The sequence below is a fragment of the Diceros bicornis genome, chromosome 7 (assembly GCF_020826845.1).
Source record: "Diceros bicornis minor isolate mBicDic1 chromosome 7, mDicBic1.mat.cur, whole genome shotgun sequence".
NCBI lineage: Eukaryota > Metazoa > Chordata > Mammalia > Perissodactyla > Rhinocerotidae > Diceros > Diceros bicornis.
In genome coordinates, this window is record NC_080746.1 from 49679396 (window position 1) to 49698982 (window position 19587).

The following is a 19587-nucleotide window of genomic DNA, read 5'->3' on the forward strand; positions in this document are numbered from 1 at the left end:
GTTCTTTGTAAATTTTGGATAACAGTGCTTTATCAGATAAGTCTTTTACATAAATATTTTTTATTTAGTGTGGCTTTATTTAGCCAGTGTGTGGCTTGTCTTATTCTCTTGATATTGTCTTTCATAGAGCAGAAATTTTTAATGTTAATTAAGTCCAGTTTACTATCAATTATTTCTTTCAGAGATCGTGCCTTCGGTATAGCATCTGAAAAGGCATCGCCATACCCAAAGCCTTCTAGGTTTTATCTTATGTTTATTTTTTAGTTTTATACTTCTACATTTTACATTTAGGTTTGTGATCCATTTTGGGTTAATTTTTGTGAAGGGTGTAAGGTCTATGTCTAGATTCCTTTTTTGGCACGTGGATATCCAGTTGTTCCGGCACCATTTGTTGAAAAGACTATCTTTGGTCCATTTGTATTGCTTTTGCTCCTTTGTCAAACATCAGTTGGCTATATTTATAGGGGTCTATTTCTGGGCTTTCGTTAATTTGTCTATTTTTTGGCCAGTATAACACTGTCTTGATTACTGTAGTTTTACAGTAAGTCTTGATATTGGGTAGTGTCAGTCCTTCAACTTTGTTCTTCTCCTTCAATATTGTGTTGACTATTCTGGGTTTTTTACCACACCATGTAAACTTTAGGATCAGTTTGTCAGTATTAACAGAATAATCTGTTGAGATTTTGATTGGGATTACGTTGAATCTACAGATCAAGTTGGGAAGCCATGCTATTTTTTTCATGGATCTGACCCATTTTACATTTCATATATATCTGTATCTCTCAGAACTCCTTGCCCAGACAATGAAGGCAGTAGTCTCTTAACGGAAAAGTTGTTTATTTGGTTTAAAAAAGTAGTTCTTTAATTCAGATAGTATGTGATTTTGACTTTTTGGTTGGACAGTACTGAGAGGAAACAAGAAATGTTAACATGGAGCAATAAATGTAACAATAGATACTTACTTATAACCCTCTAATCTGTTTTAAAGCATGCACTTTTTTTGTGTGTGTGAAGAAGATTGGCCCCTGAGCTAACATCCATTGCCAATCCTCCTCTTTTTGCTGAGGAAGATCAGCACTGAGCTATCATCTGTGCCCATCTTCCTCTATTTTGTGCTGAGCTAACATCTGTGCCCATCTTCCTCTATTTTGTATATGGGACACCACCACAGCATGGCTAGATGAGCGGTGTGTAGGTCTGTGCCAGGATCCAAACTTGTGAACCCCGAGCCCTGACTAAGCAGAGCACGCGAATTTAACCACTATGCCACCGGGCCGGTCCCCAAAGCGTGCTTTTTATTATGTCTCTCGTCCATAAATGCAAGTAATTCTTTGTTTTTCTTTTATATTCTATTAACTGCAGTGAAAGAAAGTACCTTGACAGATAATGTTCTTTGCCATTGATTAGTTTGGTATGCTTTGACCTCTTGTATTTAACAAGTCCATTAATTTTCTTGATTAAACTCTATTTCCTTTATTGACGACCTGAAGTATTTTATAGAATTGGATTTTATTCAGTTCAGATTCAACAACCATTTTGAATTCAGTTTTGTAATAAGTATTGAACTTGGCACTTTCATGCATGTTATTTTTTTTAGTCACAAAAACATTGTATTTTTATTTTACTGTGGTAAGGAAATTGAAGTCCAAAGATGTTATGTGGCTTTCAAAAGAATCCCAACTGAAAAGCATTACAACAGCATAGGGACTATATAAGTGTTTATAGCATGGTTATCAAGCAACAAGGGAAGATGCTAAAGCAATGTCTACCAGACTTGCTGGAGCAGTTTTTATTGAGGAACACTCATGCAGACAGAACAGTAGAAAATGTGCCAGTCCCGTGTTTCCCATTACACTGTAGGCAGTCCAGAGCCACCTGGCAGGACCAGATGTCAGATTGCAGGAGAGGGACCCTGATCCTTGCCTATGGCTCTTTGAAGCTACATTATTAGGAAAATCCTTGTCCTTTCCCTAATGTGAGCAAAAGCTGAGATATAATGGGACTATGGTGCTGTGGAACCTTGGCTCTGGACTTATCCTGTCATCTAAGTGTTTGGGAAAGCACTAGGACCTCACCTTGCATGACAAGTGGTGCAATTGCAATCAAGGCTTGTTATTGACCAAGATTGGTTATTTTAAGTACTCGGTCATGTCAGTTGCCATGAGACTTTTCGGGAGACAAACTCCTTTGCTGGGAAGTGGTCCTTCAAATTATAAATCTTGGACAAGTTAACCCTTACCTCTCAGTTGTTTTTCTTGAAGCTTATACATATTTTATAGATATTCTATTCTATCTATACAATGTTAATTTAAAAAGTATTATTTAAAAGAGAGTGTTAGAGCTTGATATGAGACTGGATCTTCTGACTCCACTTTCCTTAGTCATTTCATTTCACCATAGCAGCTGAGGAAAATCCATGGCACAATAAATACTATTCTTTGGAGTTTGGAAATTTTTGTCTGTAGGAAAGGAGGAGCTAAGAGACATTTTTAAAGAGCGGAAAGGTATGATGTTGGTCGTCTTTAAGGATGTACATCAGCGACATTGTGGAGGATGAATTGGGAAAAAGAAGAACTAGATTTGGGAAAGTGTAGTAGATGTAATTGTTTGCTACCCAAGAAGTTTTAAGTAAATTGTTTGGAAGTGAGAGGAAAACAAGGGAGAGCTGCCAGAGGCAGAAGTGAGACTACTTAGTGACTGGTTAGTAGTGGGGAGGGAAGAACACAAAGCATTCTTGCCATTTGACTCTGAAGTTTTCCATCTGTGTTCTTGGAAAATTGGAAGTACCATTGGCAGAAATAGGTGAGTCAAAAGGGAAGAGGATACAATAGGAAATTGAGGATAAGAATGTTAAATGAGCTGAATAAGGCTGTTTGGGGTCATGAGATGGAAACTAAAGTCAGACCGGGACCATAGAATATGTATGGCAAACCATAATTGACTTTCCAAAAAGCAATTTCACGACTGTGTTGGGAGCTGGAGTTGGATTGCAAGAGGTTATGTGGAAAGGTTGATTTAAAAGTAGGGAAAAGCAGTAAATATAGACTGCACTTAATGGAAATTTGGCAAGGAAAAAGAAAGAATAGGAGTATGAAGGGGTAGCAGTCTTGAGAGAAGCTTTTTATTATTTTTGTTTTCAGCATAGGGAAATATAAATTTTTGTGTGGCTCAATCGAGTAAGGATAAAGTAGAGAGGGTGATGCTTAAATTGTAAGAGGGTAATTTATAGAAAGTAGTTCTAGAGGTCCTGGGAAAAAATGACAATTGCTATTACACCTGTAGAACTTAAGCTTAGAAAGAAAAAGGGATGTGTGACTTTTCTTTAATAAATAGAGAACGCAATGGAGAGTAAGGAAAAGATATTTTGAAGTGAAAGAGAAGAGGATTCATATAATTTATACTATCCATTATATCATTCAATACACGTTTATTTGCAGTCAGCTGCCTGAGAATAAAGCCAGAGCAGAGGAAAGCAGAGCGAAGAAAGAGAGATTGTCTGAGTTTAATGACATCTATTGGACAATTCTTGGATATTAGTTGCACTCGTGGGCTTCCCAGTTATGAGACAATGCCACCTATATTTGCTTAAGATAGCTTGGGTTTGTTTGAGAGAGTGAGATGTCCGTCACTTGCCACATGAGCTCATCAACTGCAAAAACCATAGTTTTCTCTTTCTCATCTAATCTGACTTCATCCTCTGCCATAGCTATATATATCACCACCTCCAAAAATACTTTTCAAGCCAAAATTTTAAGGATCTCATTCACTACCATAGCCTGTATTTCAAGCCCAATTCTTCCAATACCCTTACTCTAATATACTTTTATTGCCCAGACACTTCTACCTTGTTGAGTATATCCCATTTTCTTTATGTACCACGCTCTTACTTTTGAACCTCCATTTTGAACATTTTCAGTTTCATAGTCCAATGCAGTGTTTCCTCATGTGTTCTTGATTCCCTTGCTCTTCTCTCCAAGGCACCTAGTAAAATATCAACCATAGCTAAACTTAATTGTCTGTCTGATCCATGTTGTTCACTTGTTTGAGATGGGAATACCAAAAGAAGTGCTTAAAAAGCTCTATTTGAGAGGGTGAGGTTTGGCTACTCTGAGTTGCATAGTAAAGTGACTGTGTACTCTAATTTGTTGGGGAAACTCTGATGTTAATATCTCCAGGTGATGTTCCATGGACTAGTCAGATTCATTCTTACGTACAGAACAAGATCTTGGCTACCAGAATTCCTGGGAATAGAATGAGGGAAGAAGGCTTGGGTGTCAAAATCTAATGTGGGAATTTTCCCTTGTTTATTGAAATCAAGACTCAGTTATGCTTGGTTTTCCCAGTTTGGAGACCTTCCATGTCACATTTTCAAAAAAACTTCAGGAGTTCTGTTGGGATAGGAATAGTTGTCCAGCTGTGGAGAACAAAAGACAAGATCTGGAGTTGAACTTCTTAAACATATTTTTAGACAGTTCTGCTGATTTTAGCCCCATTTCATCTCTAGAGATAACAGGGCCACCAATTTTTGATCCTCCTGTGGGTCCTGAAAAGAAAATTAGGTTGTTTCTAATTTTAACCTACTTTTAATCTCAGGGATGCTGTCAATACTACCTAGTTCATTTGCTTTTCAGACTCCAAAGCTTATTGCTCTTGTGTCCTCAGACATCTTTATCCTCATGGATTGATGTCTTTAAAAACATTCTTTACTCTCATTTTGGTAGAGTTTTAGGAAGGAGCAGAGATTAATGCATGTTTTAAACCTGCAATCTCTATCTAGAAATAACTCCATTCTTAAGTACCAGAAATCTTCATTGTTCCCTGTACTTTTGCTCTTAATTAGTTACTAAGTTATTCTGCCCAAGGCAAGAGAAGACCTCCTTCATGACTGATGGAAACTAATTCCATTAAAATGTATTACTTATCAACTTTAGGACAGGTAATGTGCTTGGAAACTTTACACACTTTCTTTCATTTGTTTCTCAAAAATAACACTATGTATCATTTCATAACATTAACACTGGTGAAGCTCTGAAAGGTTAAGTTATTTTAGCCAAACCACAATGCTAATAAGTAGCTGAGCTAAAATGCATACCTGGTCTCCCTGATTCCAGTTCTTTCCATTCAGCTTCTTTTTGCATTTTATCTAAAGAGCTATTGACAAGAGAGTTACTTCTGCTGCTCCCCAAAGGAATACATTTTCTCTCTCTCTCTACAAAAGGTTTTTTTTTCTTCCAAGTGAAGAGCAATGAAAGAGAGGAAAATTTGTGTTGTTGTTTTGCAAGTATCTGGCACACACTCACCATAAATAATGGTGGTTCTCTCGCTCATAATTTTCTCAATTATGGTGATGTTACACTAATCACTTCATTAAAGTGACGTCTATCAGATTTCTCTATTGTAAAGTTAGCATTATTTTCTTTTTAATTAAAAAGGATTTTTAAGGAGATACTTTGAGACTATATAAATAACCATTTCTCATTAAACTCTTTCCCACTAGTTTTAGCACTCACTGTTGATTTTTGAAAGCCATCATCCTACATATAATATTTTGCCTTCTACAGTAGAGAAGGACTTTCTCTCTCTCTCTCTTTAATTCATCGGTATAAACTCATGAATTTCTACCTTATTCAACTTCTTGGGAAGTTTTCAGTCATTATTTCTTCACATACTTTTTCCAGAACCACACTCTATCTCTTCTCCTTCCGGAACTTCAGTGACACAAATATTAGATCTTTTGTTATTATCTTTCAAGTTCTTGAGTCTCTGTTCATATTTTTAAAATCTTTTTTTCGCTCTTGTTTAGATCATATAATTTCTGTATTATCTAATATCCAAGTCCTAACACCCAGACCCTGCGAATATGTTACCTTCTAGGTCAAAAGAGACTTTGCAGATGTGATTAAGGACCTTGAAATGTGGAGATTAACCTGGATTATCCTGGTGGCCCACTCTATTCACACAGGTCCTTAAAAGAAGAGAACCTTTCTTGGCTTGTTATCAGAGAAAAATATTGGAGGAGAGCAGCTGGGTCAGAGAGATGCAAGATTGCTGACTTTGAAGATAGAAGAAGGGGACCACAAGCCTAGGAATGTGGGTGGCTTCTAGAAAGTAGAAGAGGAAAAGAAATGGATTCTTTCCTAGAGCCTACAGAAAGGAACACAGCTCTGCCAATTCCTTGATTTTAGCCCAATGAGACCCATGTCAGACTTCTCACTTATTCAATTGTAAGACAATAAATTTGTGTTATTTTAAGCTACTAAGTTTATAGTAATTTGTTATGGCAGCAATAGGAAACTAATACACAGGCATAAATCGACGGCGACCTAAACAAGGCGACTAGGATGCAAAAGAGGACAAGTAGACAGATATGAAAGATTTTTTAGGAGGTGGAACTGATAGGACTTGAGGACAAATGGAAATTGTGTGAGAAATGGAGACAAGTCAGTAAGGAGTGGGAAGTTCAAAGATTTTTCTCATAATTCTGGCTTGAGCAATATTTTGGTACTGAAAAGTGGGGTTCTGTTGTAAAAATACCAAAAAATGTGGAAGTAGCTTTGGAGCTGGGTAATGAGTAAAGGCTGGAAGAGTTTTGAGGTGACGTAAGAAAAAGCCTAGATTGCCTTGATGATGGTGTCATTCATTGTTATTGGCCACAAAAGAGGGAGAAAAGAAATTTAGTTTTACATATGCTAAGTTTGAGGTAGCTGAGGTCTTCTTAGTGGAGTAGGCGGTTGAATTGGTTAGATATATAGAATTAGAGCTCAGGAAAGAGACTGTAGGTGTAGACTTATAGTTTGAAGAATAACCAATATATAAACATAACTAAAGTGGACTTCAGTGGGTTGCAGCATCAATGGGCAATTGATAAGGAGAAACAGCCTTCGTAAACAGAACTACTTTAAATAAATGGCCATGAAGGAGGCAAGAGAGACACAGTATTTGGAAAAGTGTTTGGAAAAGGATCTGGGTTGAAGAAGGGTTTGGAGAATATACTGAATATGTTTTAATGTTGATTTAAAGGAACATTATGAGAGAGGATATAGAGACAAGAAAGAGAGAAGAGGAAGAGTATAATGACACCCTTGCAGAGGTAGAATTGGTTGGAATTTGGCACAGGAAGACATGGTAGTCTTGTTTATGAAGAGGCTCTTCTCTTCAACTGTAGAAGGAGAAAAGAAGAAAATGATGGCATGGACTAATTACTAATAGATGGTAGAACTTATTAGTGTAAGAATGGCGCTGGGCCCAGGAGGCTGGGGTTAAAGTTATTGAAATTCATGTAGTAAATGTGGGCTCTCTAGCTGGTTACTAGCTGTTTGATTTTAGGCAAGTTACTTAACCTCTGTGTAATTTAGTTTCCTCATCTACAACGTGCTGATATTAATGTTACCCATTTCTTTGAGTTACTGTGAGAACTAATTGAGTTATTACCCTGTAAAAGACTTGGACCAGTGTCTGCATAGATGAAGTGCAATAAATGTTTTCCACTGTTATTAGGTATTATCATTTGAAGTGCATATTTCCTTTCGTTTTTTTTTTGATGGATTTCCCAATCTAGCCTTTACTGTTTTGGAGGCCATAGCAAGAACACTCTTAAGTTGTACAAAACTGTGAAAATATAAACACAACCATATCCTGGTGGTATCCTCGAGCACTGTGTTTGGAACCAGTTTGACTTGGGTTCACTCTTGGATAACCGATTTGGTATCTGTTTTGAAGATATGAAATATACTTAACTTCTCCAAAACTCATCTTAAAAATTGATGAGATTGGTTTATATGATTTCTCATCTTGTTTTTAAATCTGGCATGCTATGATTTTATTCTATGTTAAAATACATAATTGGTAAAATAGAATATAATATTATATGAACGCATTTCTGCCTTCCTTTCCCAACGTTGTTATCTCATATTCTTTATGTCTGATGCATATGATTGATTATGAAAAGTTCTGAATGACCCTTTCTTTAGGCTTTGATGCATACTCTACTTTGAGATGATTATATTGCTACTTATTATTTATTATGCTCCAGTATGCTACTTCATGCTGAGTGAAAAATAGAGGTGGATAAAATGCCTGCTCAATTACACTGAAATGAGGGCAAACAAAACAAGAAGATATGAATAGATAGCTCAGAAAATTATTTCTATGGTAAAGATCTGTGTTCTTTTTCTTGTTTTACTAGTTCACTCACTTAGTAAATATTTTCAGAAATCTTTATGTTATCTCACCTTGTTAGAAATGAGGGAAGGTGTAATGATTCAAATATTCTAATTACTATTATAATGATTTCAATTATTAAGTGCTGAACAGTTTATACTACTCTTCACATCCATTATTACATTTAACATCTATCACAGTGCAATGAGGTAGAGAAGGGCAGCCTTAGCAGAGTATCTTGGACCCAGTAAACATTCAATAAATGTTTACTATGGGTTAGTCTTTTAAGATTTTTATAGCCCTTTATAACCTGAGACTCAAGGATATTAATGATTCTAGTCTGGGCTTTGTTATTAACTATGGAACATTGAGTAAGTTGGTTAAGTTCTTTGGTCTCAGCTCTCTCTTCTCTAGGTTAGATGCGGGACCAGGAAATTTTAAAGTCTGCTCTATCTGTAACATTATATGATGTGGACACTCTTTACTTAAAAACTACATCCATTAATTCTTTTTTTGATTGAAAATTTTGAGTTGTCCTGAATTTGCAAGTTGACTATTTTATATGGACATATTTTGAAATCTAACTATCCTCATTGCTCTTACTATCCAGTCAATGGTCAGGAAGAGTATTTTGGAAGACTAAATGAGTTGATGATTGGGACAGACCCAGTGTTGCCTCCAGGCTCTTGCCAGTCTCTCTGGGAGTACTTGGGTTGAAATTGGATAGATACACTACCATAACACTTGACACCTGGAAGTGAAAAATGTTGATGGAGTTCAGTCCACATGGGGATTTTAGTTCTCTTAAGAAAGTTTGAACTGCTAAAGGGTTTCATATTTCTCTTTTATGTCTTGGATTGAGAAAGTGGCCAGAGAAGTGGTTTTGGGTTTTGATCACAAAAATTCAATGTAGAAAGTGGACTGGAATGTAGACATGATCTTAATGTCCCTGAGATACGAAGAAGGAGACTTTCAGACATTTGTTGAGTGACTGGCTGTCTTTGGCCCCAGAATAGCAGTGGCTTTCCTGAACTTCAACATAGGATTTTGGATCAATCTATACCTTTCTCTAGACTCCAATGATCTGTCTTGTGTAGACAGTTCTATATATCAGTCATAACTATTGACACGCATCTGTTTAACTGCAACTTTTATTATAATTGCCCATTTACTTGTCTTTCTCCACCACTAAAATTTAAGACCCAAGATGGCAGTGGCCATATCTCTCTGATTTGTTGCTTTATTCCTGACCCCTTCCACAGTACCTGGTGGTAGGAGTCACTCAGTAGGCAAATGTTGGGTAAATATAAAATAAGAATATACAATAATGCTAGTCAGAGGTCAAAGAGATTTCAGCATTGAAATGAGTCTTTATTTAAGGGTGGGGAGGTGGAGGCTCAGAGGGGTGACCGGGCTCACTGAAAAAGAGAGGACTGTCCCTGTCTCTTTCGCTAAAGCAAAGAACACATTTTCTTTGCAAATACCCAAAGCATACAAAATTGGATTATTGGATTTGAATTCCATGTTTTTAGGGATTCATAAAAGGAAAACCAAACAGATACAGGGCTGAACCAGCAAACTATCAGACGATTTAAAATGGCAGTTGAGAAAGTGTGTGAGGAACATTACAGAAAAGGGAAGGGAGGTGGTGATGGTTGAGGATTAGCTGAGGCAGCCAAGGGCACTTACAGCATGATTTTGGCTGACACAGCAGACACAGCATGAAGCAAAGTCAAGGACAGGGGAGAGATGCCGGGGCTTAAAGATATTGCTGTACAAACCTCCAGGCAGATACCGGCAAGAAGATCAAGACATGTTTTTACTGATAAGCAGGGCCAATGCAAAGGGCAGAACTTTGATCATGAGAAATTTTAATTACTCAGATATTGATCAAAACACCTAGCAATCAGCTATTGAAGGGAGAGTTTGAGAACAGGGCTGGATTTCTTAGATTCACGCTGGGGCACCTGACTGCCCTTCCTAGGCTGCGGTCAGTTACTATTCTAAGCACATCCTAGGAAAAAAGCCAACTATGGTAATGGGTTAGACTTTGGGGAATGGCAGTGGTCACAATGTTATTAGACTTTAAATGCTAAGTGGAAGAAACATTCAAGGAAGTTGGTTTTGTAGGAACGTGAGGAAAACCCTAAGGACCTTTGATGGAAATTTTATAACGTAAAGGGGAAGAGGGGAACAATATTTAGAGGTGAATTGAAGTGCTTCTTTAAAATCAATAAACCTCTTTAATGATCTTAGACCAGTAATACAGTCTCAGAGCCAGAGTCTGCCCCAATATATCAGGTGTCTCTCTGACCTTTGAAAAATTGCTTTTTGGGCCTTTACACGTGTCTAGTTGAATGAATGGGCTTTTATTTGGATCTTGCTCTCAGTGGGTAGGACCACATCAACAAAGATAGCCTAATTTAGGTCCTTGAAATCTTTCACATGGACTTTGTAATGTATGCTCTCTTCTCTAAGCCTTGCTTTCTCTACAATATATGTTCTACAAAGACCAGAATGCTGTTTCTAAAAGACATGTTTGATAGTTTCACTCCTCGTTGAGCTCTTGTTATCTTGTATGGGAGAGACAATTCTCTAAAATTTGGTCTTGGCTCCCTTCTTTTATCTCAATGTTTGCTGCCCTGCCCTTATATGAATCCTGTAAATTTAGCCATACCTAAATCCTTTCTACTTTAGAATAATCTTTTTTATTTTTCCCTTTTTACTTTGGAATAATCTTAGATTTACAGAAAATTTGCAAAGATAGAATAGAGTTTACATATACCCCACCCATTTTTTTCTATACCTAGTGTCTTACATTATCATGGATATCTGTCAAAACCAAGAAACAAACATTGGTACATTACTAATAATTAAACTCTATACTTCATGCAGATTTCACCAGTTTCTCCAGTAATGTCTTTTTTCTGTTCCAGGATCCCATCCAAGATACCACATTGCTTTTAATCATCATGTCTCCTTAGTCTCCTCTGATATGTAACGGTTTCTCAGAAATTCCTTTTTTTATGATCTTGAGAATTTTGAATGGTACTGGTCAGCTATTTTAGAATGGCTGTCTATCTGGGTTTGTTTGATGTTTTTCCTCATGATTAGACTGGAGTTATGGGTTTTTGTGAAGAACAGCACAGAGTTGAAATCTCATCACATCATTTCAAGGAGAACATGCTATCAGCGTGACTTATCACTATAACGTTAACTTTGTCTTCTTGGTTAAGGCAGTATTTGCCAGGTTTCTTTACTGTAAAGTTACTAATTTTACCTTTCTATATTCTATTCTTTGGAAGTGAGTCACTAAGTCAGCCTACTCTCAAGGGTGAGGGGAATATTAAACTCTACCTCCTGGAGGGAACATTATCAACATATATTATTTGAAATGCCTCTGTAAGAGTGGTTTATCTCCTTTCCCACATTTATTTATTTATTTAATCATGTATTTATATCAGTATGGTCTTATGAATATTCATTTTATACTTTGTATTATAATCTAAGGCTATATTATTTATTTTGTTGTTCAAAGTGTTCCAGATTTGGCCATTGGGAGTTTGAAAATGGTTGGCCCAAACATTTTAATACCTGGATTAATAAGGACTTTTTAGCTACTCGTGGTGGAACCAGCTTAGGATTGCTTAGCCAAAAAGGTTAAATTTATTATAAAGACTTAGGGGCATCTCCCAGAACCTTTGAGTTAGATTACATCTGGGTCTCAAAAGGACTGGAATGGATCTTTGGAAGGTGGTCAGGACCGCTGCTTCTCTCTTTTACTTTACTCTATCTGTCTAGTTCATTTTTTTCTCCCTATGCAACCTTAGACCACATAGTGGAACATAGCTGCTATCCCAGAGCTACTGACTTCATATGTTTAAGTTATAGCTATATAAGGGGACTGATATGATTTTCTTAAGGTCCCACATCAAAATTATTTGGAAAACAAATTTATTTGCCTAACTTAGTTTAAATGTGCATTACTGGTCTGAGAAGTTATGGCCAGGAGTGTGGTGTGGCTCATAAACTAAAATCTAGGTTCTAGGGGTCCACACCTGTGTAGACATTCACAGATTATGGAGACACATTTACAGAGGAGGATGGATTGTTTTGAGCTTGCCACACATCCTTAAAGGGTCCATTGTAAGCATATGTGGCTTCGAGAATGCTGCTTCCTCTACCTTAAATGCACTTTTACCTTTGATTTGCACAGAAAACTCCAGATCAAACATTATTTCTTCTAGGATAGCATCTCTGCCCAACTACTTCTCTTAGTTATGCTCTCATGTGATCACCTACATAATTTTATTATTAATAAATATATTTATTATTTATCATATAGTATCTCTTCACATATTTTTTTCTCAAGATTCTAAGCCTCTTGAGGAAATTATGTGTAGTTGATCTTTACATCTCTAAGATATAATATAGTTTCTAGCACATTATAAGTTCAATAAATGGTTTTTGAATGAATAAATGAACAAGTATTAGTAGGATATGTATTAAATTATGGTAGGGCTGAAATTAAAGTGCAAAATTAATGAACTTTAGTTAAAAACATGTTAATACTTGCTGATAAAACAGGTAAAGAGATAATTTTCCTCCTGCCACTCTTCACAAAGAAGCCTTAGAAAATAGGGTGCCCTAAAAGAAAAGAAAAGCTCTTCAGTGATGGGGAGAATCGGGAAGATTCAAAGGCAAATAAGCCGAGCAAATTTTTAAGAGATAAGCGAAAGTGAAAGAAAAAACCCACAGAGTATTAATTTGCAGGGCCTAATTCAATCAGCAAGAAAGGATTTCTCAAATGTATTTGTAGGAGACAGGCGGTAAAGAGAAAATTGGTTTGCTGAAAAATGAGAACAGGGAATTAGAGACACAGGCTAAGCAAAGGGAAATTTGTTCAACAGCTGCATTTGGCTTTGATCTTTACAGATCTAAGGGGAGATAAGGAATCACTTAGAATAGAAACCATAGCTCTCCCTTTAAAGTAGACAAGCGACAGCTGAGGATGGAGATGACTAAGATGAAGAGGGCAATTGAAGTAAACACACATTCAAACTTTACCAACTCTATCTAGGCTCATTGAATTCATGAGGGAGGCCCTCATCTCAGGCACTCATACTTGGTCTTGTCTGGTTTCTTGACTTTTCAGTCACCTACCAATAATAATCCAATGCGGTTTTAGGAACCCCCTCAGGAATTTGCAACCTGCTGTATTTTACCCAGGACCAGATGTTGTACTGGAAAGAGTACGGACTGATGAGTCAGAGAGAGGAACTGGAACTCCAGCCTTGAGTTGGAGATATGAATTTGGATTACAATAGCCTGTTATTTTAAGTTCAAATTTTGACAGTAGAGAGGTTAATTAACAAAATCATTTATAGTAAAATAAGCAATAGGCCAAGAGAGAATTAAGGAGAATACCAGCACTCAAGTAATAGGAAGAGGCAGAGAGGATACAAATAAGGAGATTAAAAAAGAATGGATCAGGAGGTAAGAGGAGAATATGCAATGTGGTGTCACAGACAAAGAGGGAAGAAAAGGTTTCATGTCGGAGAAAGTGGTCAATGGAATCAAATGCTACAGAGATTAAGCAAGATTGGATTTTAAACAATCCTTTGTATTGGATATTGCCTTATCCATTTATATGATATTATTTTGCATTATCTTTCCAAGAGGTGCGTGACTTTGCTTTCTTTGTTTTTAATTTTTAAATAAAAAATTTTCTTTCTTTTTATTTTTATTGAACTAGCCTACTTTTTCTAAGACCCAAACAACAATATTTTCGGTATGGAGTTGCCCCAATAACATTATCTTATATTTCTAAATCTTGTAACATATTTTTGCTGCTTTAGTTTTCCTTAGTATCACTACCAACCACTTCTTAATAAGATAAGCTGATCATATTTTATATTATGATTCTACTCCAAATCCCTGCTCCAAAAAACATTTATTGGTGGTGATTTTGTTCTTTAAGATGATGACTTTTGAATTAGGGAGGCAATTTGGATTTTGGGTAGGAGCAAGTCTCGATTTAAATATCAGTTCTGTTATGTCATATCTGCATGTTCTCTGACAAGTCATTTAATCTACCAGAGGCTTATTTTTCTCATCTGTACATCTATAAAATGGATCAATCATGTTTATGCCATAGAATGGCTCTGAAGATATATGTGACAATGAGTGTACAACTGAAAATATTAGTTTCTTTGTTGCAGTATAAGTTAATATTTAATTATGTTTAGTTCAAATGAGATGACTTTTGAACAGATTAATTTTCTCTAGGTTAAAAGTTCAGGTTCCACCTATGGCTCTAGAAAAAGTCAGTGTCTTTCCATACTCTTCCATTAGCCCAGAGCGTTCCCTGTACTGAAGCATTTTTCTTGGGTAAATATCAACTTAAGGTCATCTTCTCATTTTGTGCATGGTCTCTAGAGGAATATCACAGATAAAATTTTGTATTTTCACTTACACTTACATGAATACCTAGGACTCCCCCAAATTAAGCAGTCTCTTGTTCCATAGTTAGTCTGCTGAAAATACTGAACTCCAGAAATTGAAATGTCTTGAACTGTCTTTTCTTCAAGGTTCAGGAGAAACAGTGGGTGGAGGGGGTTGTTTAGGCAAATAAATATGATTTGACTTCCATTGCCTCGGGCTTTGCTTTCCCCATCTGTCGTATCTAGCTCTGACTATCAGAGTAAACTTGTCAATCATCTGCTTTAAGAGAAGGAACATCAAAAGACACCTGCTTCAGGTAGAGCCTTGACTATATTAATATATACCTGGGCCTTGATCGCTGACTTCCTGCCTCCATATTCACACCACGTGCCAGAATGTTGACTGCAGTACATGATGGATTTCTTCATTTATTTTACAATCTCAAATTTGGTGACCCATTAGCTGTAGGATAGTAAGTTCTTTTATACTAGTATTCTCCTACAGAAAAACTTCTTTGACCTAATTGCCCACCTCTGCTCCTCTCCCCTCTGAAAAGCTTGATTAAGTGCCTCTGAGTCTCTTGTGCATACCTCCTCCCAGCAATTATTCATTCCATTGTACTTCATGTTTCCATGACTATCCCCTCCACTAGCTATGTCAGCCTTGAGAGAAGGTGTTACCTTTTTAACTATGTGTCTATATCTCTTATGTTCAAAATACCTGTGATGGAGTAGGCATGTAATACATATCATCTCAATGACTCAGTGAATTGACTGAACCATTATTTGACTTCTGATCATGTGACATTTGATATTTCTATAATTCTACAAATTCTCATTTTTGATCCAGACTTCAATAGGAATACCTCACCCCTCACTCTGTCAGTTCAACAGTAGCTTTTATTTTTTTTCTGTTTTCGGCATACGTTGGAAACACATGCTCGTTTTCATATTATTCTGAAACTATTCTAGGATATCTGTGCACCAGAAACATTAGGGACTTTGCCCAGCTTCTAAAAGAATCCACTTGGGAACATAATATCTGAAGGTTGAAGATCCAGATCAAATACTACCTTCTTCTGTAAAACTTTTCTTGACTTCCAGAGAGTGTCAGACCCCTAGAACTTGATTCATTCTCTCTTATAGACCTCAACTTGTCATAGTATAATTCATCCATTTATAGGGAAGACAGACTGGGAGCTTCTAAAGAACAATATCTTTGTTTCTTATTCATTTTTTGTTTCTTACACCGTTTGTTTCTTATCACCTCCTAAGACTTTGCACATATTGTTCCTTCTGAACAGAACACTCTATTCAAAGCCCTCTACCCTTACTACCTCTTGCCCTATTCCAATACCAATACAAACACACATACTTCACTGGGTAACCCCTAAGTGTCCTTTCAATTTCAGCTTTACCTACTTTCAGAAATGTCCTATGACCGCCTTTACTTCTCACCCCACATGGTTGTATTTATCATATTGTATTTAAATTTTTCACTTTATTTTCCGTACTAGCCCGTGAATTCCTTAAGGTCAAGAACTGTGTCTTGTTCTCCTTTGTGTCTCCTGTGCCTAGTCTAAGCCTGAACATAGTAGATGATGAATAAAAATATTTTTAAAGTAAATATAGCACTCTGCCATTCTTCTGGGCACGTATGTAATCTAGATTATTGGCCAAGGAGTGAATCCTTCCCACCAATTTTGCATACTGGTGCTTTTCTCATATCTATACCTATAACTTCATTAAGTGAGCTCATTGCGACGGAAATTTCTGGAGATACTTTATAGCTATTGTTTGGGGTTAGGGTTCAGTGAGTAAAAATAGGAACATAACACTTACATGTTACATGACTGCTATTGGTTGGATTTCAAGAGAAAGTCCATTGATCCTACTCTTTCCTATGGTGGAAGAGTTACTTTGTAGATTGGTCTTTCTGTGTGGGGATAAATTGGCTCACAGAAATTTAGTTCCAGAGAATATAAATCAAAATATATGATTGTAAAATGCCACACAGACTGTGTCTACTACGTCAATGATTTTTCTGGTGACAGCCTGACTGAAGGCCTCCTGAAAAGTATCAAATGTTACCTGTGTTATGAGCAGAGGCTTTTAAAGAGCAATAATAAGTATTTCTTATTTTCTATTGATCATCTATTTCCTTACAATAAAACTCTCCATCAAACAAGCCAAAGTAAGATGCCATTATATTCAGTTGCCTATTGATTATTATTATTTAGATGAGACCATCAGGAAAAATATTAGGTAGTGATTGCTCAAAATTGAGAACCTAATTAGCAATGTTGATTCAGTATAGTTGTGAGAGATTATACCTTTTAGAGTCACCTCCTCCAAGACACATTTTCTATGCCATCCTACCTTGAGCTCTCCCCTTTCCTTTCTCCCTCCTTTCTTCACTTTATTCCTCCCTTCTACCTAGCTTCGTTGAATTTCTATTATTTGTAGGCCTTTCTCTCAACACTGGAGATAGAAAAAATTAAAACTCAAACCCTATTTTCAAAACATTTTAATAAATATTCATATATGTAAACAAATAATTTTAACACAGTTCAAGAAATTTTGACAGATATGTACAAAATATTATTTGAGAATTAAAAAATAACTCAATGTGAAAAGGAGAGCGATGGACAACATCCCCCCACCAAAAACAACAACAACATACAAGGAAACAAAAACAAGGATTCTTAATGGAGGTGATCTAAGAGTAGTTCACTAGGGTTGACGAAATAGGACATCTCAAGAATGAATCACATTTCTATACCAGGAAGCACTTAGGCTGTCAAGGAAAGTATAGATCTGTGCTCTCCAATGTGGTGGCCAAAAAGCACACATGGCTATTTAAATTTAAATGAATTAACATTAAATAAAATTAAAAATTTACTTTCTCAGTCACACAGGCCACATACCAAATACTCAGTAGCCACATGCTGCTAGTGGCTATCATATTGGGCAACATACATATAGAGCAGTTCTATCATCACAGAAGATTCTATCAGACAGCACTGGTCTAAATTTTACTAATTGCACTAGAGGCAGAGGGCACATTTTGGAGGAGTGGTTCATAATTCAGGTTGCTTGTAAGGAAGAAAATGACAAGATAAAGTATGAAAATTAACTTAATAGCTGTCACTGATTAAATGCCTACTGTGTTTCATATTGCTTATACTTGATACTCACAGATATTAGTATTTCCACTTATGAAAGTGGAGATTGAAGTTCAGAGAAGGTATATACCTTTTCCAAGTTCACTTAACTAGTGAATGGGTTGAAGCAGAAGACTGGAACCAAAGTAAATGGATATTTAAGAAGTTTGCATTCTACATGTTAGACAGTGGGGAACAAATGAATGTTCTAAGAAAGAAAGTGATATGATGGGAGCTGCAGTTGAAGAAAAATATTCTTGTGGTTGTGGATTGGTGGATGGCATATCTTTGGCCAGTGGAATAGTTTTCATTGGATGTTGGAGAATAGACCTCAGAATATTCTTGAATTCATTGAGTTCTATGAAAAACTCAGCCTAGGAGTATCTTCTTTTGTCTATGTTATATAAAAATAAAAGCTAAAGGGTAGGCATATCAAGAAAATACTGTAGATTGTCACATAGGTAGGAGTGTTTTTTAGGGTATAGGCAACTCTTGTCTCTGAAAATGTAATTGTCCAAGACATTTTATGGCTGTAAAATTATTCATATATTTGTATATAATTATAATGATCACATCTACACTTACATACCTACACCCACACCCACACGCATATACCCACCCACCTCCTCATATATATATATGGTCTCATAATAATCACTAATGTTGAAAACACAGATTTTATTTTAACATGTAAATTCAGTAGAGCTTTAGTATTCTCAGTTTTATCTTTTCATTAATTCATTCAACAAATATTAATGAAGGCCTATTATGCTAGGCACTAGAAGTGCAAACACAATTCAGTTTATGATCTAGTAGAGGATACAGAAAAGAAATGCAATTATAATACTCCATAAGCGCTACAATGACGATTTGTTCCCTTGCTGAAGCGCAAACCTGAACACTTGGCTGGGAATTACTAAGATGCTGAGTGATGTTAGTCTATCACATCTCAGTGCAGCTGAGTTGTTCTCTCCCTCTCCTTATATACATATAAATTCTCCTAAGGTTGTAAAAATGTTTTATTTATGAAATATTGCTGACAAGGGAGAGATAAAACTTTAGTAAATGTTGAAAACTGTGGTTAAAATGTGAAGCTATGCCAGGGAACTCATTACTCTCAACATAAATATAATTTGAGGTAAAGAAGAGAGCCTGAAAAATAATCTATTTATAAATTTAGGAGTTCACAAAGGTTCCAGGGTACAAGTATGTGTGACTCTCAAAATAGTGTCAAGAGTCTATTATCAGGAAGGCAAACAAAAAACTACTCTTTCTGGTCTTCTAAAGACAAGTCATACGTGAGATTGCAGCAGAAATACCATAATGATGATGATCGATTTTACTCTTGAAGGAGCCTAGTCACTATTGACCTACATATATTACAACAGAATTTCTTCTCTGGGTCTTGCTGGCTATCTGGGTATTTACCCAAAGAAGTGGGTTCAGATCCCTTCTGATTTTAGTCACTGAGTTTTGGAGGATTTTGTTATAAAGCAATAATAAATTAAAATATATCATTTAGTGCACATAATAGCTCCTGTCTGCTTCTGCTGTTCAAATATTATGGAGGGTTCTGGTAAAGCCAGCACACACTATTAGATCAACTCTTCCACAGATACTAAGCATTAACTCTGGAAAAAATATTTAAAAAAAGAAAATAAGGTGTTAGCCCTGTGGCGTAGTGGTTAAGTTCGGCATGTTCCTCTTTAGCAGCCCGGGTTCATGGGGTCAGATCCTGGGCGTGAACCGACACCTCTTGTCAGCCATGCTGTGGCAGTGACCGGCATATAAAGTGGAGGGAGACTGGCACAGATGTTAGC